The sequence below is a fragment of the Ovis canadensis genome, chromosome 5 (assembly GCF_042477335.2).
Source record: "Ovis canadensis isolate MfBH-ARS-UI-01 breed Bighorn chromosome 5, ARS-UI_OviCan_v2, whole genome shotgun sequence".
Classification (NCBI taxonomy): domain Eukaryota; kingdom Metazoa; phylum Chordata; class Mammalia; order Artiodactyla; family Bovidae; genus Ovis; species Ovis canadensis.
The window spans coordinates 111,092,274-111,118,456 of record NC_091249.1 but is presented as its reverse complement, the minus strand read 5'-3'; the positions used below and the strand labels follow the sequence as shown (position 1 = coordinate 111,118,456).

General features: G+C 40.3%; 1 pseudogene; it reads left to right on the top strand.

Moving 5' to 3' along the window:
* Positions 1-1,014: 1,014 nt before the first annotated feature.
* LOC138440528 (large ribosomal subunit protein uL30 pseudogene) lies at positions 1,015-1,906 on the top strand (annotated as a pseudogene).
* The last annotated feature ends 24,277 nt before the right edge of the window (positions 1,907-26,183 follow it).

Sequence of the window (26,183 nt, the reverse complement as noted above, 5' to 3'; positions counted from 1 at the left end):
AGAACAAATTCTACCTCTGGATTACAGCTTCAGCTTCCCTGCTCCTCATGACTGCCTGCTTCACAGATTTCAGACGTGCCTAGACAGCCCCCAAATCACATAAGCCAATTCCGTACAATAAATCTCCTAATGTACATTTCTCCTGCTTGTTTCTCTGGCTAAATGAAGACTGATAAGAGTCCCTAAGAGAGAAAAATAACAATTACAATCAGCAAGTTACCGCCTAAACATACACGTGTACCAGGTGCATATCCACACGCTGTTACTATTTCCACTTTATTGATGAGGAAACCAAGACACAGGCAGGTGATGCCCAAGGCCACAAAGTTAGCCATTACTTGAGCTATGGCTCAAATTTAGGCCTTCTGGGTATGAATACTGAGCTGAAAAGGTACTTCCGGAGTCCAGAAATCAAGAAGGAAAGTGGCACAAGATAACATAAAGCATAGCCAGAGACCAGGTGAAGCAAGACCTAGTGTGGAAAAGGACAGATTATCATTAGATGAGCAAATAAAAGTACTGACTTTTATTTTTATATCATCAGAAAGGGACATTACCTGCTTTAGGCTTTAAGAAAATTGCCCTAGTTGCTGAGGGAGGGAAGGGAGGAGAAAAAGAACACGAGTTATGCCATTCAGGAGAAAGATCATGCTTGCTATGCCCCAAAAAGTAGGCTGACTTGGGTTTATCTTTCAGATAGAGTTATCAGAATTTAGATATAAAGAGAACCCCAAGGAGGATCCCTACATATTTGGCTTGCAGGAGAGGGTAAGGGAGGGGGGAGTTCTACTTGATATGGGAGACAGGTTCAGATTTTGCTGTATTAAATTTGAGATGTCCCTGGGGTATCTAAATTGGGTATCCAGATGGTAGCTCAGAGTTTTGGATTGGAGATACCAATTAAGAATTGGCAGTTTAAAAAAAAAAGAAAGAATTGGCAGTTTATGGCCATACAGTCATTATTTCAATTTGTGTAAATTAATAAGGTCTTTAAAAGCAAGTGTAGGGCCTCTTTCCCGGCTGGAACCATGGAGGGTGCAGAAGAGAAGAAAAAGAAGGTTCCTGCTGTGCCAGAAACCCTTAAGAAAAAGCGGAAGAATTTCGCAGAGCTTAAGATCAAGCGACTGAGAAAGAAGTTTGCCCAAAAGATGCTTCGTAAGGCAAGGAGGAAGCTTATCTATGAAAAAGCTAAGCATTACCACAAGGAATACAGGCAGATGTACAGAACTGAAATTCGAATGGCTAGGATGGCACGAAAAGCCGGCAACTTCTATGTACCCGCGGAACCCAAATTGGCGTTTGTCATCAGGATCAGAGGTATCAACGGTGTGAGCCCAAAGGTTCGAAAGGTGCTGCAGCTCCTTCGCCTCCGGCAGATCTTCAACGGCACCTTTGTGAAGCTCAACAAGGCATCAATTAATATGCTGAGAATTGTGGAGCCATACATTGCATGGGGATACCCAAATCTGAAGTCTGTAAATGAATTGATCTACAAGCGTGGTTATGGCAAAATCAACAAAAAGCGAATTGCCCTGACAGACAAGGCATTGATTGCTCGATCTCTTGGGAAATACGGAATCATCTGCATGGAGGATCTGATTCATGAGATCTATACCGTTGGAAAACGTTTCAAAGAAGCAAACAACTTCCTGTGGCCCTTTAAATTGTCTTCTCCACGAGGTGGAATGAAGAAAAAGACCACCCATTTTGTAGAAGGTGGAGATGCTGGCAACAGGGAAGACCAGATCAACAGGCTTATTAGAAGGATGAACTAAGGTATCTACCAGGATTATTTTTGTGTTCTGGTTAATAAACAATTGAAACAAATTGAAATGTACTGTCTTGGTTGACTTTTACCTTTCCTTTGCAAATCTTGGTGCGACAAGATAAAGTCAAATCAACCGCCTGGCCTCTTGGATGCAAAACTTAGGGTTCAGCCTGTGTCTTGTGAAAAACATTCCTTGGGTTTATTGAAGATTTTCCTATACAAAAAACATCCTGATTTTCCATTTTCAGTTGGCCAAACTGGGTCTAATCTAAGAAAGCCTATTTCATAGGCCTTTGTGCATGATGAAAATTTCAGTTTACAGATTAAAAATGTTGCAGAAATTCAAAAAAAAAATAAAAAATAAAAAAAATAAAAGCAAGTGTAGGGACTTCCCTGGTGGTCCAGTAGCTAAGACTCTGCAGTCCCAAAGCAGAGGGCCCAGGTTTGATCCCTGGTCAGAGAACTGGATCCCACATGCCACAACTAGGACTTAATGTAGTCAAATAAATAAATAAATATTTTTTAAAAAGCAAGTGCAGAAAGAGGAGGAGAAAGAGGCAAACATCTCAATTATGAGAAGCTCCAAAGTTCAGAGATCAAGCAGAGACTCCAAAAAAATGTACTAAGAAGTTGCTAGTGATAGAAGAAAAACCACAAGATTGCAACACTGTGTGAGCAGAATGAGGAAAACCTCTAGAAGTAAGGCATGCCAGTCGTTTCAAATATTGTTGAAGAGTAAACTACAATGAACATAGTAAACTCCCCATGTGAGATGTAGAACACCGCAGCCAAGAGAACACTGATGACATTGACAAGAATGAGGTGGATCAGTCATTAATTTAATTAATAGTAAAGGTTAATAGCAGACCCAAATTGTAATGAGAAAAAGTATGGATAGGAAATTAAAATATGAGCACAGGACATCAGTCACATTTTTGTGAAATGACAATAAAGAAAACAGATTTTTACATAATTGGAGCTACAATAACAATATATTAGAGTGGGCCGCTGCTGCTGCTGCTGCTGCTAAGTCACTTCAGTCATGTCCAACTCTGTGCGACCCCATAGACGGCAGCCCACCAGGCTCCCCTTGCCGGGGGCCAGCATGAGGAACTCCGCCCATGGCAAAGGTCATGAGGAAGGAGGCTTGGCATATGTAAACGTGTGATCAAGCCTCAGGAACCCCCTTGTTCCCGAGCATCGACACCCAAAACCAGAGTCTGTTTTACGCTCTCACCTACACCTCTGACTTTATGGGGGGCTCTCCCCCATCACCATGTCTCTCGGAGAAGGAGTTACCGTGCAGCTCCAGGTCAATAAAAATTCCTGGGCATGACAAGAGTGTTTCAGCTTACAGACTCCTCTGAAGGTTATCTAGCCTGCCTGTATAGGTTCGTCTGGCCACATGTGATTCTTTACAGCCTCCCAACCTGAGAGGCACGAGATGTTTTAGACTTACTAAAGGCAAATTCCTTTGGGAAGTTGGAAATTGTCAGTATAGAGGGTTGGTTAGGAATTATATTGGTGAAGAGTTTTTTCATTTGTTGTGCCAATAATTGCTGCTAATTCCCTGCCCTGGGTGTGACAAGGGTGTCTCAGGTCAAACCTCTCTGCAGACAGACTAGCTTGTGTGACAGGATTATCCATACTCCTGCCACTACACACATGATTGTTTACTACCTCTCAACCATAAACAGCAAAGAGAGTTTGGAGTATTTTGAGAGTCTTAATTAGCATATTTAACTTATATGCAGAGTACATCATGAGAAACGCTGGACTAGAAGAAACACAAGCTGGAATCAAGATTGCCGGGAGAAATATCAATAACCTCAGATATGCAGACAACACCACCCTTATGGCAAAAAGTGAAAAGGAGCTAAAAAGCCTCTTGATAAAAGTGACAGAGGAGAGTGAAAAGGTTGGCTTAAAGCTCAACATTCAGAAAACGAAGATCATGGCATCTGGTCCCATCACTTCATGGGAAATAGATGGGGAAATAGTAGAAACAGCATCAGACTTTATTTTTGGGGGCTCCAAAATCACTGCAGATGGTGACTGCAGCCATGAAATTAAAAGATGCTTACTTCTTGGAAGAAAAGTTATGACCAACCTAGATAGCATATTCAAAAGCAGAGACATTACTTTGACGACTAAGGTCCGTCTAGTCAAGGCTATGGTTTTTCCTGTGATCATGTATGGATGTGAGGGTTGGACTGTGAAGAAGGCTGAGCGCCGAAGAATTGATGCGTTTAAACTGTGGTGTTGGAGAAGACTCTTGAGGGTCCCTTGGACTGCAAGGAGATCCAACCAGTCCATTCTGAAGGAGATCAGCCCTGGGATTTCTTTGGAAGGAATGATGCTAAAGCTGAAGCTCCAGTACTTTGGCCACCTCATGCGAAGAGTTGACTCATTGGAAAAGACTCTGATGCTGGGAGGGATTGGGGGCAGGAGGAGAAAGGGACGACAGAGGATGAGATGGCTGGATGGCATCACTGACTTGATGGACGCGAGTCTGAGTGAACTCCTGGAGTAGGTGATGGACAGGGAGGCCTGGTGTGCTGCGATTCATGGGGTCGCAAAGAGTAGGACACACTGAGCAACTGAACTGAACTGAACTGAACTGAATTAGCATAGGGCTTTTCTCATTGTTGAGTCAACGATTGCCGCCAGGCCTCCATATCCTCAGGCACCTGGGAATATATTAATCAATGTATTTGGAATATAGAAAAGGAAATAAAGTAGTTTTTAAGGTTAGCAATACTAAACTTTTTGAGTTAATGAATTTTCTCTTTTGTAATGGATCACTGTACTTTGTTATAAATCACTGTGTCCTTGTTATGTAAAAATGTAACTTTATCACTATGTTAAGACTAAATAGATCTTAAGGGGAACATTGGTGAAAGGATTTTCATTTGTTGGGCTGGTGTTTGCTGCTAAATCTCCATATTTCCTGCCCTTATAATGAATATAACTAGCATATAGGAGAAATAAGTATTAACCTTTAAGATTAATCATGTTAACCTTGGGTTAAATGAATTCCTTTCTTGATTGTAACTCGCTACACCATCGCCCTATAGGAATGCAACTTTATTTGGAGGGTGGTGCCTGGTTTAAGAAAAAACACCCTTGGAAAAAATAAGTCTTTTGGTTATCAGAAAGAAAGGGTTGTAAAATGTCAGCAGGTCTCGTGGCCAGAAAAATCCCCTAAGACCTTTTTTTTATACATTTATGTGAAGCACCTGATTTTGATAAAGGTCAGGACTGCTGACCCCCGCATGACTGTATTCATCCCTATGTATAACAAAAGGTATATAAGCAAACTTAAATATTAAGAAATCTGGATCAGTTTCCGGAAAGACTGATTCCCCCATGTCGCTTCTTTCTTGCTCCCCATTTTTCTGGCCAAATTCCCATCTGGTGCATGGGTACCCACCAAGCCTGCTAATTTTGCCTGGGCTTCTAAGATCAGACCGGGGACAGGGGGGCTTCAGTGCCTTCTCTCCTTCAGGAGAACGGGAAGACACCTGCGGCCTATGTAGGTGGTGATTGGTATTCCATGTAAACCAAGTTATTCAGCCTCTTTTTCTCTGCTAATTTCCTAATCCCTCTCTATCTGTAATTAAATAAGTTATTTCCAAGAATACCAACTCCGTCCCCACCTTCGAATCACCCTGGATCCACCAGGGCTGGACCCTAGCAAGTGGCGCCCAAACGGGGATTCTCCAGGCAAGAATACTGGAGTGGGGTGCCACTGCCTTCTCCGATTAGAGAGGGAGTGGTTGCTTATTCACGAGCAAGATGATATAAGCAAAGGAACAATGATTCTTGAGAAAAACCAAACAAATGTGGAGAGGTTAACCTTTGGGATAAAAGAATGGACACATTCCTCACTATAATAAGAAAGAATAGGAAGAATGGGTGGAAATGTAGGTTGTCAGGGATAAAATGGGGGATTTCACATCTGATGACTTTTTTCCTTTAAGAATAAAGCCTAATTATCATCTGATAGAATAGTGAGGAAGGACTATGACACATTTGAGAGAATGTGGAAGATGTTGAATCTTAACATGCGAAAAAGCAAGGCTACCAGAGAAATATGTTTGATCCAGAATTTCTAGTAAGTGGCAGAGAACTACAGAAACAGACAAGCCAAGTCTTCAAATCTCCTCTAAATCACCACTCAAGAATAGACAGAGCAACATAGGATAGCAAAACAAAAACACACCAATAAAACTAGTGGAAAGATATTCCCTTAAACCTCAAAAACTGAGGTGAATGAACACAAACCAAACGACTGATCACAGGACAACCACGTGGTGAGAGCCCCTGTGAGCAAAGGAGAGGAGCCAAGCCAGGAGGCTGCGTGGGCCAGGTTTCTGATAGAGCTAGGATTTCCTGGGTGGGATACTTAGAGAAGGGTTAAATACACAAGGCAGACCGGAAGACAGAGGGCACAGTGGGGGCAGGGGGCATATTATTGGAGCACATGAATGCACTATGCATGCATTTTCATGTCTTAATTTAGGTCCATACTTATCATCTTGAACGGTTCCACAGAATCCAATTATAGATATATGGCGGATTCTTCCATCACCTATTGGTGGACAATCTGTTCTTAGGGGGGAAAATTCATAAACGCTGTAAAAATAACTGCATAAAAACCATACTTGCATAATCTACTTTACATGCTCATTTGATTATTTCCTGAGACTTTGTAAAGAGAGATGACTAACTTAACGTGTGCATTTATCTATGAGTTTTGCTGTTTCTTTCTAAGCTGCTTCCAAAAATGAATATCCCCACTAATGGTCTGAAAACAGCAAATGTTAAGTGCTAATAATTTAGATTTATTCATTCTTTTTATTGTCTGTCATTATTTAATTTCTATTTTTTTATTTAAGTCACTTAATACAGAAAACTGAATTCATCTTTAAGATTTTCAAAGAAATTAATTGGCATATTGATTTGAATTTTTATCTCTTCTGCAATTGTGATTTTTTTTCAAGTTTACATTGTTAATGCTAGACAGGTATATACCTTTTATTTTAATTGGTCTTGCTAGATAGTGATATATCTGTTTTAGGTTTTTCCCCTCAAAAACTACTACTTTTTATTTATAGATTCTTGGGTTCTACTTTTTACTTCATTAATTTCTAGTTTTCTGTTTTAATCCCCTCTTCCTACTTTATTCTGTTCATTAGCATTAATAGTTTTAAACAATGATTGTAAATAGCATTTAATTGTACTTTCAGGGTTTCTCACAAGTTAAAGAAACATTGCTTTTTTATTCCTTTACAGTTCTTCAGTTCAGTCTCTCAGTCGTGTCCAACTCCACAACCCCATGAATCACAACACGCCAGGCCTCCCTGTCCATCACCAGCTCCCAGAATGTACTCAAACTCATGTCCATTGAGTTGGTGATGCCATCCAATCATCTCATCCTCTGTCATCCCCTTCTCCTCCTGCCTTTAGTCTTTCCCAGCATCAGGGTCTTCTCTAATGAGTCAGTTCTTCGCATGAGTTGGCCAAAGTATTGGAGTTTCAGGTTCAGCATCAGTCCTTCCAATGAACACCCAGGCCTGATTTCCTTTAGGATGGACTGGATGGATCTTCTTGCAATCCAAGGGACTCTCAAGAGTCTTCTCCAACACCACAGTTCAAAAGCATCAATTCTTCAGTGCTCAGCTTTCTTTACAGTCCGACTCTCATATCCATACATGACCACTGGAAAAACCATAACCTTAACGAGACAGACCTTTGTTGGCAAAGTAATGTCTCTGCTTTTTAATATGCTTTGCAGTTCTGGTTTTATATAATTTCAAAGATTTTCAATTTAGGGCTATTTTTAGGTTTTTCCATGTTGTCAAAAAATGATCTCTTTTTATATATATTCCATGCTGCTGCTGCTGCTAAGTCGCTTCAGTTGTGTCCGACTCTATGCGACCCCATAGACGGCAGCCCACCAGGCTCCCCCGTCCCTGGGATTCTTCAGGCAAGAACACTGGAGTGGGTTGCCATTTCCTTCTCCAATGCATGAAAGTGAAAAGTGAAAGTGAAGTTGCTCAGTCGTGTCCGACTCCTAGCGACCCCATGGACTGCAGTCCACCAGGCTCCTCCATCCAGGGCATTTGCCAGCAAGAGTACTGGAGTGGGGTGCCATTGCCTTCTCCATAGACATTATATAAACTAACATTATATGAAATATTTTGGTATTTATTTTTATTACATTTATTTTAAATTATTCAACTCCTTTATTTCCTTATTTTATTTCCAACATTTAATGAAGGGAGAGGGAAAAAATGAGAAAGCAAAAGTAGGAAAAATTAAATTTGAGGAAAGTGAATGAAGGATATCTGGGATTCTCTGTATTACACTTTCAAATTTTGTGCCAATCTGAAATTAGGACAAAATGAAAAAAAATTTTTTTAAGAAAAACATAAGCTGGCTGATGAATCAGGAAATCATTCTATTGCATACATGCTTGATACACTTTAGAATCAAAAAGTGACTTCAGAAACATTGCCTTTTTCCCTGACTACTCAACACATAATAAAGAAGTTTTCACTAAGAGAAAGTAAGTAAAGTAAAGTGTTAGTCACTCAGTTGTGCCCGACTCTTTGTGGCCCCATGGACTGCTGCCCACCAGGCTTCTCTGTTCATGGGATTTTCCAGGCAAGGATACTGGAGTGGGTTGCCATTTCCTTCTCCAGGGGATCTTCCCAACCCAGGGATCATTCCTGGGTCTCCTGCATTGCAGGCAGATTCTTTACCAACTGAGCTACAAGGGAAGCCCATAAGAGAAAAGGAGAGTCTAATAATTTAAAGGAAAAACTGCTTGGCATATTACTGAAATTGGGGGGAATTAAATAAACAGCAATGAATTTTCATAAAAATACAATAGAAATTTTAGAAAAGAAATGAGCATAATCTCAACGAAGCAATAACCAAGATTCAACAAAAAAAAAAAATTACCTGTGAAAATGCTCCTTTGTCAGTGTTCATGATTTTGAAGCTTCATTCACACCAGCCCATAACCAGACTCCTGACAATCATGAATCTCAATGAAGTTCAATGGTTGTATGGCAAAAAAGGCTATTTTTTTTTTACAGGGTAATTTAAGGAAAAAAGAATTATTTCTTCAATCCAAACTTTTTCAGAGCCTCGACAAGTCCAAATGCAGAAAACATCCCCAGAAAGGAAACTGTTTTGTTAGGAATTTTTTAAATAGCAGTTGGCTTTACGTATTTATGTAACAATTGTACATAAATGTGTATGCTCCCCTTCCTTATCTTTACACATCAATTTGATACTCATAATGTGAACTGAGTTTTCAGAAATATCATTTTATTTTGATTTGTAGTGTTCAATGTTTTCCATATGTTAATGTTATACTCCAATGTTAATTTCATAATCCAATGCTTTCAGTGTTATTATTCACATCTTGGCCCAATTTCAAGGTGCTACCCTTGATGTTCGGCTACAAAAGAGTTAGAAAGAGATGCTGACAATCCAGGGCAAGCCAATTCCAGGGCACCTCACCGCTTTCTTTCTGTGAGTTGTGTTTAAGTGCCTGTCGCCAAAACGGGGGAAAGCATGCAACTATCCATGTAGATGCCTGCTGAGATAGATGTCATCCTCTATTATTAATCCATCAAGGACCTTGTTCTGTTTACCTATTCCCTAACTCAAGGACTTTGCATCTGTCTCTTGGCTAGCAGTAGTCCACCTGGACCCATGAGAAATTGTGCCTTTACTCCATCCGGGGAACTCTAGGCACCTCTAGCAGACCTACTCACCTACACACATCCTGCAGCCATTTCTCTTGTAGCCCCTTGGGCACACTGTGCTGCCAGGCACCTCGCAAGGTGATGTGAGGATTAACCATAACCTCAGATTCCATGCGGGACATGAAGCATGGGGAACTTTGCACCTGATTCATCCAGCCTACCTGAGGTTTCTGTCATCTCTTCCCCCGAAGAGTGTTCTTTCAGCACACAAGCAAGGATGCCTAGAAAGAAGGTTTTCCCCTCAGGGACACTCAGACACCTAACAATGATTTTCCTACCAATTATTGTCTCACCAGACCAGGGATCTATACCCTTAATGGGAGTTATAGAACTGGTTTACAGGTCATGCTTTCTTCCACAAGTTTTGCTTACATCGAAACCTGGGCTTTTACTATTGCCAGGCGCTGGCACAATAAACTCTTTTCCTGTCTCCTTAGCACCGTTTTTCATGGGGAAAGATATATCTCACTGAACAATGGGATAAAAGACAAAAAAATGCAAAGAAATTTAAGGGAAATCTTTAGTTAATATAAAAATACTATCCTACTACTTATAAGTTTCTTGCAGAGGGATATTCACCTTTGTTTGTCAAGAGCATTATTTATATGCATATGCTTTCTCCAGCAATTCAATTCCTAAACTTTTATCATGAAAGATAATTATAATGAAAACTCAGTAATGTAAATAATGGTATAGATAGACCAATGAAATATTATATAACTATTAAGGTTATTGAGGTTTATTGAAGGGTGTATTACCACAAAAAGTTTCCTAATTCATGGTTTTGTGAAAAAAAATAAAACATCTCTCTGAATAAAACAACTGTCACCATGCATATGCATGTGTGGATATATATATATATATATATATATATATATATATATATATATGTGTGTGTGTGTGTGTGTGTGTTTCTATAGAATTTGTCATCCAAGTGATAATATGGTCATTGATTTTTATTTCCTGTTTATTGCTTAACAACTTTCTAATTTTTTTTCTTAGCAATAACATTAGCTAACTGGTAAAAGTTCCTGTTATCAAATACCATTTGTATAGCATTTCAGTCAAGAAAATGCTTTTCAAGAATAAAGTATCATATTTTTTGGTAATGAGGAAGAGATTGTCTAATATTCATTTCATTTTCATTACATTGTATTTATTCTATGGCTTTGAGATTAACAAAAAGTTTCACACACATTTCTTAATCCTCAAAACTATCCCTGCATGACATAGTGAGGTGAAAGTGAAAGTCATTCAGTCGTGTCCAACTCTTTGCAACCCCATGGACTATACAGTCCTTGGAATTCTCCAGGCTAGAATACTGGAGTGGGTAGCCTTTCCCTTCTCCAGGGGATCTTTCCAACCCAGGGATTGAACCAGGTCTCCTGCATTGCAGGCGGATTCTTCACCAGCTGAGCCACAAGGGAAGCCCTGCATGACATAAACGGCTTTTATCCTTGTTTTATCCTTGTTTCCGTGCAGGAAAATTGGGCCTATGTGATGTGTCATGATTTTTCCTCTGCACCTCAGCATGTAGGTTAGGAAGAAAACTTATCTACCTCCAAATTCAGCACTCTTCCTAACATCACTGTGTTTCGCAGGAAAGTTGTTCACACAATATTTGAGCACAGACAGCAGAAAATAAGTCTTATTATTCAGGGATGCTAGAAAAATTGCACAAAGGCATTTTAATTAAAGGAATTACAACTACATCTTTAAATAGATGTTCAAGCTCATTAGTTTAAATAATAGTTTATAATTGAAATATATATAAATACTTCTAAAAATAAGAAAATACAAAGAAAACTATTAAGAAAGTTGTATGTATTCTCTTTATTATCAAATTTACTTTATAAAATATGTACCCTCAAGTTTGTGACAGATATATCTTCTCCTATGATAAAATTGAAGCTTAAAAAAAATCTATCCCAGGTTGTACAAATAGCAAATGGAAGAATCAGATCTGTGGGTCAAAAACCAAAGTCAGCACTCTTCACCAGTGCCTCACATCTACAGGGACAAGTGGTCATCTACAGAGCTCTGCAAGGGACATGGATTGAACAGCTACCCCAAACACCAGACAGAACATTTAAAGGAGATGCGGTTATCAGTGATATTTCTTAGTTCCTCAGATTTCTCTCAACAGATATACCAACCTTGGAGGAAAATTGCTGAGTAGGATGCAAAACTGTGACCTCACTATCCTATTTATGCTTTATAATAGTCTTTATGATCATCAAAAACCCTTCTGATTATGACAAAGCGCAATATGAAAAAAAGGAAATGAAACAGTTACATAGATTGACTAAGTGTGCTGCTTTTGATGGAATTATACGGCAGTTTTATGTAGAACTGCTTTCAGGCACCTAAATTATATGAGGAATTGTGGGCTGTCTTCCCCTTTGCCTCACTGCATATCATTAAGTGGCTGCATAACCTCTGTGTTATACTATTACCCTAAAGACAGTCACTATTATATCCCTTATATGCATGAGTGTATGAGAAGCCTGAGTTCTAACTGTTCTAAAGATATTATCTATACGTCTGACATAGAAAAAGAGTTCTTATCCAAAATTTATAACTACTTTGTTTTCTAAAAGACCTCATTTAATTCTAATTCACATGAAAGACCAATAAATATGAGTCAAGGAGACTTAACAGAAAGGAAAGCAGCAAGATTTTTTAATTTATTATAAAAGCACAATTGATATAGCACGGATTTCATTCATGCATTCAACTCAGTGGAATATATAGAATTCCCTACTTTATGCCAGGCCTTAGGTGCAAGAGGACAAATAACCCCCTGCCTTCATGAGCCTTTTGTTCTACTGATATTCTTATCAGTAGCACCATAATCCATCCCATCCTAGTACATATAAAAGGATTTTAAAGATGGCTGTTTGTACTGCTGGTGTGACTAACTAGAGTAGTTCGGCAGAAAATCACCTCCAAGATCAGCTCTGTGTCTTCTCTCATCCTCTTCGCATAAGTCTGTTTACTAACACAGCTTCAAAACTGTGTCTCATCTGCAGCTCTCACTTGAAAGGAAACACATGAAAGCCTGGGGAAATCCAGCAGAGGAAGACGGATCAAATCAAGGACATGCACACTGCAGAGGACAAGATCAAGCCAGCAGGTCCAGCTCATTGCACACATTTTCACGTCTCCAGAGACTGTTGATCAGAGTCCTGCTTCGATGATGTCTGTGCTTCTGGGGACTACCACGATTAAATCATTTTTCACTTCTCCTATTTCCTTCTCTATCAGCCTGCATATCTATTCTAAAGCTACAGGACCACATTTGTCAAAGAGATAAGCAACACAGTCATTCAGAGGGAGAATGAGATTTCTTTTCAGAATAAAAAGTGAATTGAAGAAAATTATTGTCTTTTTTCAAAAAAAAGAACGGATGAAGAGCACCTATGATCAGATCATTATTGGATCATATATACACATCCCCATGATGGGGAGGAAGAAATTTAAGCTAGTTTTCTGCTGATCTAGCAATAATTTTTTATTTCAGTACATTAGTTTATCTTTTGACATATGAACAGCCTAAGTGTGCTCCTACATGCTTAATTTTGAATTCTTCTGAACTTCTCAAACAGACATATTTTCTCCACAACTTAGCTACTAGCAGCAAAAGAAGACGCCTGCACATCAAAGCAAAGCACAGGTCATATACATCATGAGTCCTGAAAAGTTTGCTTCATTTGTTTCAAAGACTCATTTACAGAAATGCTACAGCCACTTAGATGCTACTTAAGAAACTTGCAATGAAAGTTAAGCCAGCAGTTAGACTCGACAGTTGACCACTAATGCACCATGCCTCTAAAATTACCCTTTTAAGTGAACGTTTTCTTAATTTCACTAAGATGTGAGGAAGAGCGTGGCTTTCAGAAGTCACATTTTACTTCCTGGCCCATGAGAAGTAATACACCTAATGAAAACATTTTCTGTTCCAACTCTTCTTCCTTAAGAGTACCTTTGTACAGTCTTAAGACTGTTTAAAATCTTTGCTCCTGCTAAATAAGTCCAGTCAGATCTGCTCAGAATAGAGTTATAGACTGCTTTTATTTCTCAGTGATAAATAATTTGATGAGCCCTCTAACATATTATGATAAGCAACAAATTGTCCAAGATTTAAAAATTTCATTCCAACACTTTAAATACTAATTTGAAAAAAAGCTTTTCATTCATCATTCTTTCCCCTAAAAATTTCTAATCTCTGTTTTATTTGGCTTCCGTGGTGGCTCAGCAGTAAAGAATCCGCCTGCAAAGCAGGAGACATAAGAGACATGGGTTCAACTCCTGGGTCGGGAAAATCCCCTGGAAGAGAACATGGTAACCTATTACCTGGAGTATTCTTGCCTGAAGAATCCCAAGGACAGAGAAGCCTGGTGAGCTACCGTCCAGAGGGTGGCAAAGAGTCTGACATGACTGAAGAGACTTAGCACACATTGCTTTTTCCTCCCAGTATCTTTTACTGTAGTAAAGTTTCTATACTTCTTTGAGAAAAAACAAACAAAAAAACATTATTTGGAATGCATTAGGATTAATTTAAACACCGAAAGGCTATCATTTGGGAGGGAGACATGGCTTAATTTCATATTTTCCTATACCTCAGCAGTGTTCACAGAGCCAGCTTCCAATTATCCACAATCATAGAGGCTACAGAATGCATGGACCTGGAAATCCATGTGTAAATCCCAAACCTCTTTTTATCCAAAGCATTCAATCTTCTCATAATCTAAACTTCCACTGGAGGACTTGGCAATTAGCTCAACTGGCTAAAGTTTCACCTCATCTCACTTCTGGCAGAAAATGGACAAAAGTTAGTAGTGGTCAGGGTGTAAGCCAGAACTAGGAGTCGTAGCAAAGTGAACTGAGGCACGGAATTCAGCAATTAAGTAAACGTGCCAGGAATTCTGAGCGCTGTAAGACCAAAAGGAATAGGACAAGAGAAGGATAGGATGCGGCTCCATCCATGGCTAAAAGTTCACAGGAAGTGTCTTATCTCAGGCCCTGATAACCTGTGATGTCAGTCAAGGGCTTCAGTCTCAGATCCTCAGTACACGGGATAAAGTGCATCTGTGGTTAAGGAACAGAGCAAGAAATAGGGAAAGGGATCGGGGAAGCTTCCGCAATCCCAAAACCTGAAGATAAGTATTAGCTCAGCAAGGTCTGCCTGAATCCTGCCTTGGGGAAAATGTCAACAAACAGGAGGGCCACATCCTCAGAATCTTAAAAAAAAAAAAAAAACACCACCAATGCATCTTCACTGCCTTTTAAGCAGGAGCAGGTTGGGTGAAACTAAGATCATGGCCTCCAGTCCTATCACTTCACAGCAAACAGATGAGGAAACAATGGAAGCAGTGACAGACTTTATTTTTGGGCTCCAAAATCACCGCAGATGGTGACTACAGCCATGAAATTAAAAGACACTTGCTCCTTGGAAGAAAAGTTATGACCAACCTAGACAGCATATTAAAAAGCAGAGACATCACTTTGCTAACAAAGGTCTGTCTGGTCAAAGTTATGGGTTTTGCAGTAGTCATGTATGGTTTTGAGTGAAAAGTGAAGTCGCTCAGTCATGTCCAACTCTTTGCGATCCCATGGACTGTAGCCTATCAGGCTTCTCCATCCATGGGGTTTTCCAGGCAAGAATACTGGAGTGGGTTGCCATTTCCTTTTCCACGGGATCTTCCCCGCCCAGAGATCAAACCCAAGTCTCCTGCATTGTGGTCAGATGCTTTACCCTCTGAGCCACCAGAGAAGCTGATGATATTGAGAGTTGGACTATAAAGAAAGCTCAACACCAAAGAACTGATGCTTTTGAACTATGGTGCTGGAGAAGACTCTTGAGAGTCCCTTAAACAGCAAGGAGATCCAACCAGTCAATCATAAAGGAAACCAGTCCTGAATATCCATTGGAAGGACTGATGCTGAAACTGAAACTCCAATACTTTGGCCACCTGATGCAAAGAACTGACTCATTTGAAAAGACCCTGATGCTGGGAAAGATTGAAGGTGGGAATGAAGGGGATGACAGAGGATGAGATGGTTGGATGGCATCACCGACATAATGGACATGAGTTTGAGTAAGCTCCGGGAGTTGGCAGTGGATAGGGAACCCTGGCATGCTGCATTCCATGGGGTTGCAAAGAGGCAGACATGACTGAGCCACTGAATTGAATTGACTGAGGTTGGGTCTGTTCCATCTTCCCTTCCATCTGAGCCCTTGCTACTTTCAGAGAAGTTTCCTTTTGAGTCCCAAAGATACAGAGAGGGAGAATGTTCTAGATCTGGACTCTTGGCACTCCAGACTCATTGATGTCCAAGCCACAGGTGCATCCTCACATGGGATCATTTCCATGGTCTGAGTTCCAGGACTGTGTCTTCTGTGACCTATTCCAGACACAGTCACAAATAAACAGTAATTACGGTTACAATCTGTATCCTAAAAGTAACTGAGGTCCTTACCATCTTTAAAACACTTAAAAAAGATCACATATGCTAAATGGAAAACATGTGTCAGTAATCAAATACTGAGGATAATGAAATCAGCAGGTCTAATCTGAAACCATGATAAATGAACCATAAACTATGTTTGAGCTCCCTGAGAGTGAAAGCAAAGGGGGAAATACATTAAGAGGAGATTCCCATATGTTAACTAAGTACTTTTGTAACAGGCCAATTTTTCCTCCTATTGAGGCATGATTTAACCATGAGCTCAATAAATAAAAAGACTGACTCAAAGTTATGTTGAATACAAAAAAGAAGAAGTAGGGAAACAAAATTAATTATGTAACTAAAAGCAGAGGAATCAAGTCTAATGAGTAAACTGGGTGGTGAGGCATAGGCTATCAGCCCACTCTGTGGTTAGTTATTAATTTTTGAGAACTCACGTGGGGAACCTCCACTAAAGAAGACATCACCCAGGCTGCTTCAGGTAGAGGTAGAGACAGGAGCCAGATAGAAAGCTCAGGACACTTCTGATAATCACAGCAAAGTTTTAAAAGGAGCAGGAAAGATAAAATTCTACATTTAAAACATTAGCAAATGCACGTATCCAGTAGCATTTCAAGGATCACAGAAAGTAAATTCCATATCACAAGTGAAGTCGCTCAGTCGTGTCCGACTCTTTGTGACCCCACGGACTGTAGCCTATCAGGCTCCTCTGTCCGTGGGATTTTCCTGGCAAGAGTGCTGGAGTGGATTGCCATTTCCTTCTCCAGGGGATCTTCCCAACCCAGGAATTGGACCCCGGTCTCCTGCATTGCAGGCAGACGCTTTTACCATCTGAGCCACCAGGGAAGCCCCATATCACAAGGGTTTTGTTTATTTTGAGGCAGTTTAAAGATAATCACATAGTGACAAATATTACCTTTGCTCTTAGGAGGTAAAAAAAAATCAGCACACAGGCTGTGCTCAGAATATTAGAAGATCTATGAGTAGCTCTGAATGCAGATATATTTGGATCTATTCATTAACTTTGAATTTTAATACCCAACCAGAAGAGTTGGATGGCTTCCAAGAGTTGCGATGAGAAGCATGACAACCAAAATGCAGTATGCTTTACAGGGAGTACTTCTTCCTTCAGATACATTCTTAAATCAGCAGTTTTTCACAGTAACAAGTATTTCCGTATCAAGGGGAATATTTTTTACTTCCATTCTTTCAACAAGATAAATATTGGCCCAGAAATACTAATAACTTCATTCATATGGTATATGATCAGTTAATTAAGATTTTAAGAGTAATTGTCCAACTCAAAATAATTACATATATCTTCATTGAAATCATCTGATAAAAAGTTAAAACACATATAAGTGCATACATATATAAACATATATATAGTACATACACACACACATAAAACAGGCTTCCCTGATGGCTCAGATGGTAAAGAATCTGCCTGCAGTGCAGGACACCTGGGTTCAATCCCTGGATCAGGAATATCTCCTAGAGAAGGGAATGGCTACCCACTCCATTATTCTTGCCTGGAGAATTCCATGGACAGAAAAGTCAGGGTGGCAAAGAGTCAGACATGATGGAGTGTCGGGAGCCAGCACGAGAAGTCCCGCCTGTGGCCAAGGTCATGAGGTTAAGGGGTCCAACAGGCAAAGGTGAGTCTGGCCTTAAGGGAGCCTCACTGGATTATCTCGAGCATCTACCCCCAAAACCAGAGTCTGCCTGCCATACTGCATCATGTTTTTCACTTACGCTTCTGACATTAACAGGGGCTGTCCCCCACCACCTTCCTCTAAAAGGAATTAACCTAGAGCTCCAGTCAATAAGCCTCCTGGGTGTGAAAAGAATGTCTCGGCTTAAACCCCCCTGATAGCTTTTTAACTTACGTGACCGGTCTGCCTGGATTTTTACAACTGTGCATGCTGATTGTTTACAGCCTCCCAACCGCGAGAGGCACTGAAAGCTTAAGAAATTCTGGGAAAAATCATTAGAATAAGACTGATTAAAGGGTTTTATTGTTGAGCCAATACTTGTTGCCAAATTTTCATATCTTTTATTTGTTGACATAGTTGGTATATAGAAAAAACAAGTAGCAACATAGATCTTTGAGTTAAGTACCTTCTTTGTTATAACCCACTGCACCTTTGTTCTACAGGGATGTAACTTTATTTAGTACTTTAAAGGTGATGCAGATCAAGGAAAAACACTACAGGGAAAATGAGATGAACATTCATTAAGGAAGAGAGCCATAAAATGTTAACAGGCCTTTTGGCCAGAAGATAATGTAAATCACCTGAGACCCCATATGGAAAGATTTACAGAGAGAAAGCCTGGTCTTGATAAGGGTCAGGGCTGCTGACCCTGCATAACTTTGTATTATCCATTGATCTCTATGTACAACCAAAAGTATAAAAAGCTTTTCTAGAAAATAAAGGACGGACCAGTTCCTGGAAAGACTGGTTTCCCCCGTGTGGTCTTTTTTCGTTCTCTCCTTTTCAGGCTGATCCCTTGGAACGCAGAGGCTCTCCATGTCTACTTATTTTTCTGGGCTTCTAAGACCCACGTGAGAGGGAGCCCAAGGCAGGGCATCCTCCGCTATTCAAGCGGATGCCTGTGGCCTAACAGAGACGGTGTAAGTTTTTTGTCTTGAAACTTTATTAGCTTTTCATGTAAACCAAGGTATATTAGCCTCTTTTTTCCTCTACTTTTCCACTACATTATTTTTCTCTAATCTCTCTTTAAATTTTAAATTTATCTCTCTTTAATCGCCGACTCCATCCCCACTTTGAATTACCCTGGATTCGCTGAGGCTGGACCCCGGCAATTGAATAACTAATGCTTTCACTTTTCATATCTAATCTCTCCTACTTAACCTGCCTAAAACTGAGTATCTGATGGGCCTTCCAAATCAGCTCCCATCAGCTTTCCATACCATTGTCAAAGGCAGGGACATTCTTCCAGTTGTTCTAACCAAAATCTTAGAGTTGTCATCTCCTCTCCTCTTTCTCTCACACCCCATATTCGATCTATCGGCAAATCTTCCAGCTGTACCTTCAAAACATGTACAGATTCCCATCAGTTCTCACTGTCTGTGTGTTAGTCACTCAGTCGTGGCTGACTCTTTGCAACCCCATGGACTGCAGCCCACCAGGCTTCTCTATCCATGAGATTTTCCAGACAGGGATACAGGAGTGAGTTACCATTTCCTTCTCCAGGGGATCTTCCCGACCCAGGGATCAAACCTGGGTCTCCTGCGCTGCAGGCAGATTCTTTACCAACTGAGCTACAAGGGAAGCCCCATTGTAAGTTGGTTCAGTAACTTCCTTATTATCACCAGGATCCATGCCAGTGTCATCTCTAAACTCTTATTTTCCAGTTTTTCCCTATAGTCCACTTTTAACTTGGCAACCAGAGAGATTCTGATAAAACATAAGTCAGATTCTATCACTCCTGTGCTCAAAACCCTCCAGCGGCTTCCCACCCCACTCAGCATGCAGGCCAGCCTTCACAGTGATCTGTCTGGCCCATTACCTCCCTGTCCAATCTCCCACTGCTCCCCCCTCACAACTCCATTCCATCCCCTCTGGCCTCTTTGACATTCTTCCCCCTTGGTAACAGCGTATTTCTTATCCTCCCATTTCCAGTGTTCAAGCATGCCATTGGCACCTTTTTCACCTCAAGGTATTTGCACTTGTTCTTTCTACCTGGAGTACACCAGCCACAGACATTTTTGTAGACACGGTCCCTCTCTGGCTTCAGGCCTTCACTCACATGCCACATACTCAGTGAACACTTCCCCATCCAGTCTTCTTAAATGGATTCTCCCAGCCATCTCTAATCCCTTGCCTGATTTTCTTTCTCCCCTCTAAATTTATTGACTAATAAAAGTTTACATTGGATGCTGGATTTTTTCTTGATTTTTCCATAGTAGAATATAAACTCCATGAAGGCAGAATTTTTTTTTTGGTTGATTGTCTACTTTCTATTCAGTGATTAGAAAATTGTCTATCAGCTAATAAATAATTTTTGGATGAATGAGTTGTTTTATCCACCTTTGAGTGTACTCAAGGTTGTGCAAGCAGCACCATATAGTGGAAATTAACGTGATATTTGGATCCAGAGGATATGACTTTAAATCTTTAAATGTGATTATCAGTTCAGTTCAGCCACTCAGTCATGTCCAACTCTTTGTGACCCCATGAATCACAGCATGCCAGGCCTTCCTCTCCATCACCAACTCCCGGAGTTCACTCAGACTCACATCCATCGAGTCAGTGATGCCATCCAGCCATCTCATCCTCTGTCATCCCCTTCTCCTCCTGCCCCCAATCCCTCCCAGCATCAGAGTCTTTGCCAATGAGTCAACTCTTCACATGAGGTGGCCAAAGTACTGGAGTTTCAGCTTTAGCATCATTCCTTCCAAAGAAATCCCAGGGCTGATCTCCTTCAGAATGGACTGGTTGGATCTCTTTGCAGTCCAAGGGACTCTCAAGAGTCTTCTCCAACACCACAGTTCAGATGCATCAATTCTTTGGTGCTCAGCCTTCTTCACAGTCCAACTCTCACATTCATTCATGACAACTGGAAAAACCATAGCCTTGACTAGACGGACATTTGTCGTCAAAGTAATGTCTCTGCTTTTGAATATGCTATCTAGGTTGGTCATAACTTTTCTTCCAAGGAGTAAGTGTCTTTTAATTTCATTATCTGAATTCTGAGCTTCAACTTTCTAACCTATAAAATAGAAATTTAAAAACATCTTTTCTCAACCAGATACTGTAAGAATTAAATTGAGACATCGTGTCATCAATAACCTGACCACATGTACCTGAAGTGAAAATGTTAGTTGCTCAGTAGTGTCTGACTCTTTGAGACCCAATGAACTGTAGCCTGCCAGGCTTTTCTGTCCATGGGATTCTCCAGGCAACAATACTGGAGAGGGTAGCCATTCCCTTCTCCAGGGGATATTCCTGAATCAGGGGTCAAAACTGGGTCTCCCACACTGAAGGTAGATTCTTTACCTACTGAACCACCAGGGAAGCCCTGTACTTGTATAAATTTACAGAAGTCATATACCATTCTGTTAACCCAACTTCGACACATCCTTATCTTTGTCTATGTTCCTGCCTTTCCACTTCACAAATGTGTTACCTGTCTGATCCATGGAGGCATTTGAGCTTGATCCCTGAGAAATGTTCAGTACAGGTTAGTTTCCTATGGTGAACAAAGAGATGAAGGTTCCTTGGAAACCAAGGTAAGTTTTGCAAAGGATTATTTTGTTTTCATATACAGAGAAAGCTTTGAAGCATTCATCAGAACTTAATAAGTTCCATGAAAAAGGAAAAGAAAGAAAAAGACAGGACTGAAGTAGCAGCTACCTCACCATAGTCCATCTACAGGCAAGAGAAATCGAGAACAACAAGAAAGACTCTACTGTTGCAGAATGAAGGCTGCAGGATGTGGACAGGAGCATGTGAGTCACCTCTGAAACCTGTCACCAAAAAGCATTAGTGGTCACAAAGAAAATGCAAACAATAACACATAATAACAAGCAGGGGGAAAAGAAAAACCTCATGCTGAACAACCAAGATATTCAATTTGGGGGCTGAAATAATTTGAAAGTTTTCCTTTTGTGGGCTTAAAATGAGTTTGAAAGAGGGAGTTACACTATCTTTTATCCCCAAACTATCTGTAGGCATAAAATATCTGGCCTTATTTTCTTGACAGGTTTTATTGGTGTGTCCAACCAAGTGAAAATCTCTAGCCATCGGGGAACGCTGCTGTGAATACTTTCTATTTGCAGGTTTGTTTTTGTAGCCAGTGGGAGGTTATTTTTTCCCCCTTCTAATCCCCTAAGATGCATTTTATTCTCCTGGCAACCCTTCTTTTCATTTCTCACAAAAGGACATTGAAATTACTGTACATTTATGGTTTTTTTAAAAATCACTATATTGCTCATCTTTTTATGTATGAAACTTCAAGCAGAACAAATCTCAAAACTAACAGTGTCCAGTTTTCACTTTAAATAGACCATAAAGGTCAGCTTGTTGTAAGCGAAAAGTGATTATTTCGTTAAGATGACTAAACATGGAATTAGCTGTCATGCAACTTCAAAGAAGCAAATGAGAGTGTTCATAAATGTGGCACTGCCGTCAGATGACAGCCTTGCTCCTAAACTAAACAGGTAGTTATACTACATTAGAGCAGCCACACTGACTAACTCCCTGGCTGATACCCATACGGAGGAAGGAAACAGAGGCATTAAAAATAGCTGTCTTAATACAACATCAGACAAGCCAAAAGCGAGGTGCACTCTAAAGGGTGTAACTATCTATACTCAAGGTTTCAACAGAGAAAAGAGAAACAGAAATGTTTTTTTTCCCTCAAACAAAAGGAAAAGAAGGTAGGGAAATTTCAACTTGAGAAGAAATTCAATACAATGTCATATGTTGAACTTGACAGAGTTCATATGCTATCAATCTTTTTAGTGAAATAGCGAGTGATTGCTATATAGCTGGAACTCTACAAAAAGTGTCTTTAACTCTTAAAACAGTGCTGTAGCACGTATGCTTTTCAGATAAACTGAGACTCAGAATATTTAAGTAACTTGTCTAAGGGCACAAGCAGGTAATGGGCAGAGCCAGGATTCCCATTCAAGTCCACCTAACACCGTGGCCAACCTGACTGTTCATTCTCTCAGCCCAGCACTCCCCTTCCACAAACAACCTATATTTTGTTGGTAAAACTTTAGGTCTCACTCATACCCGTGAACCTCAGACCCAAATGCAACATCTCCACTTGAAGTCCCAGGCTGGGAAATTCTCAAAAGTAACCCTAAGAAAATTGATAATGAGAGGAAACCATACCCCAAATCCACTGTCTTCCATTTTAATTTAAAATAAACTAATCCACAGCTTCATTCAGTGTTGACAAACTGCAAAGCAACACAGCTCTCCATTAGAAAATACTCAAAGTTCCACAGAAGTAAGTTTTTCAGCAGGAAGAAAATGGCACTTTCAGAGACAGGCCAAATGAGCAGAGTCAATAAATATTATTTTTTGGTTCCTAGAAAGTACTGTTACAGGGTATAATGACTGGATATAATGTAACACTATTGTAAGATAAGAGTAATACACCCGGGTTGAATTATGTGAAATAAAAGCTTTCTTCTATTCAATCTGGATGTTGCTTTTATTCAAATTTTGTTGCCTCATGCAACAGAAAATGGACTAGGGACTGCTGAGTTACACCAACCTTCATGACAGATGGTAAATGTAGACACAAAGTGTAAATATTCTCTTTATTCAAAGGATTGTATTTATGGCCAAGATTAATTTAAAACTTAAGAAAATTTTCTCTAAAGAATACAGCCTTTATCTGTGAAGAGACTGCAGAGAACTGACTACAAAAAGACAAAATCAAAAGTATTACTTTAATAGTCTTGTGTATTACGTAGCTCAGTCATATCTGACTCTGCGATCGCATGGACTGTAGCCAACCAGGCTCTTCTATCCATGGAATTCTCCAAACAAGAATACTGGAGTGGGTTGCCATGGCCTCCTCCAGGGGATCTTCCCAACTCAAGGATCAAACCCAGGTCTCTGGAATTGCAGATTCTTTACCATTTGAGCTACCAGGGAAATCCCTTAATTGTTTTAACCCTTAATTGCTTTACCTGGTCTAGTTATAGCATTCATTATATTGTCTTTTTCAATTATATATGTACACGTTATACTTGAACATACACTCTCACTACCAAGTTACCTAAGGAAGTAATTTTATTTGTCTTTGTCTTTCAAGCTTCGGCAGCTCTTTGATGACCCTATCTTTCCAGTCAAATCAGGGAGCTGAAAATAGGAAAATGGACACTGTCCTCTTTTTCAATTGCTCTTCTATATTTCAGGGCTTTCAAAGTTAGCTCAAAAATGATTTATGACACAGACATGCATTGTCACTTCTATATAAATCAGGTATCATCATTTATTTTAAAAGAGAAATCAAAAATGGTCTAAGGAACAAAGGCTAGATAAAGACCAAAGTTACACCTTAGCCTACCCACAGCTAAGAGGCTCAAAGTTCAGCTCACTCGTGCAAGGTCACCTTCCACCCAGAGGTCAGCAATGAATGGGCTGAACGCCTCTCCTGAGACAGTGATGCTCTCCACTCCAGGTCTGCTGCCTCCACCATCAATCAGGGCAGCGGTTCAAGAATCCAACCCAGCTCTTCCAGATTTCCTCAGCCCTGTTGAAAGGCATCAAAGAAAAGCCCAGATAACAGCCCTTCCCTAACCTCTAACACTCAGTCTCATGGCCACTAACTTTCTTGAATCCACCAGGATCAATCTTATGATGCCATTTATCTATATTGACATTAGTCAACACCAGCATCCTCAGATTCTCGGGTCCTTTCTCATTTCCCATGCTCTGGGAAGAGGCTCTAACATGATCCATGTTCTTCATTTCCTGCTCCACCTCCCTACCCCATAGACGTATCTTTAAAACCTGACCCTGTTCCTTCTAGAATTAAAGTCCACCATCAGCAAAAGTCTCCACACCCTAAATTCTCTTAGCATTCCCTTCATTTTCTGGCTGCATCTAACAGAAGCCTGACTTTCCCTAAGTACTCTGCTTCCCACCCATGAGCTGGGTTTAGGGGTGGTGGATTGTTCTACTCACTTCTCTCCGCACCACTTCATTCTTCCGCCAACCTCCTTGAATCCCGAGCTTATCACAGATATCCCATCATGAGACAAATCTCACATCATCAGACTGCGAGCCTTACAAATACCTGCTTCCAAATTTGTCCCCTGGCTGGCATCTGAGAGTGAATTTTAGGAGAGTTCCTGCCATTCCCTGATAAGAATGGCTTACTGAGCCGCTAGTGCTTGTGCAAACAATATGGTTTATTCTGAACACCTGCTTTCCTTCTGGAACTCTGCAGTTTTAATATGTGCCAGGCAGACGATGCTCCGAAGACCAGCCCCCAATAAAATTCTGGGCAACGAGTCTCTAATGAGCTTGTTTAATGGACAGTGTTTCACATGTGTTGTTGAAAGTGGTTGCTGAAGAAATGGAGCATGTCCTGTGACTCCACTGGGAAAGTACTCTTGGAAGTAGGCACCTGGTTTCCTAAGGACTTTGCCTTGTATGCCTTTGCCTTTTGCTGATTTTGGTTCATATCCTATCACTATAAAAAATCATACTGGTGAACCCAATTATATACCGAGCCCCATCAGGCTTCCTAGAGAATCGTGGATCTAACAGTGGTCTTGGATACCTTCTACTCTGTCCTTAAGCATCCAACATCTCCTCCCCACTCTCACTGTAAGCTTGTGACTCTGCATCCTAATTCTTTGATAAAATTCAGCTTTCAGTCAACAGAATTAGAATCGAGCTCTTTTTTCACATCTGTTCACATACCAGCACCTGTATCTCCATCTCTTGTCTGTTCCTCCTTCCTTCCTGTTACTATAGATAAATTCCGTATTCATGTTTAAACCAATCCCTTGAATAGGATATACCCAATATCCTGCAATAAACCATAATGGAAAAACACGAAAACATGAATATAAGTATCACTGAATCAGTGCTCTATATGCCAGAAACTAACACAACAGGAATGATGCTAAAGCTGAAACTCCAGTACTTTGGCCACCTCATGAGAAGAGTTGACTCATTGGAAAAGACTCTGATGCTGGGAGGGATTGGGGGCAGGAGGAGAAGGGGACGACCAAGGATGAGATGGCTGGATGGCATCACTGACTCGATGGATGTGAGTCTGAGTGAACTCCGGGAGTTGGTGATGGACAGGGAGGCCTGGCGTGCTTCGATTCATGGGGTCGCAAAGAGTCGGACACGACTGAGCTACTGAACTGACTGAACTGAACACAACATTACAAGTCAACTATACTTCAGCTGAAATATTTTTAAATATTAAAAATAAATAAAACCAACCCCTTGACTTCTCATCTTCTAACCTACTCAGGCACATTGCTTAACTGATTGTTCTTCTATTTCCTGCATTAAATAACCCCTCTCTACTGAATCTTTGTCAACAACATGTACATAAGCTGTTATTTCTTTAAAGTATTATCTTGGGTCCCTTCCCCCAACTAGTTTCCTCTCTACATTTTTTTGTTTTTTTGTTTTTTGTTT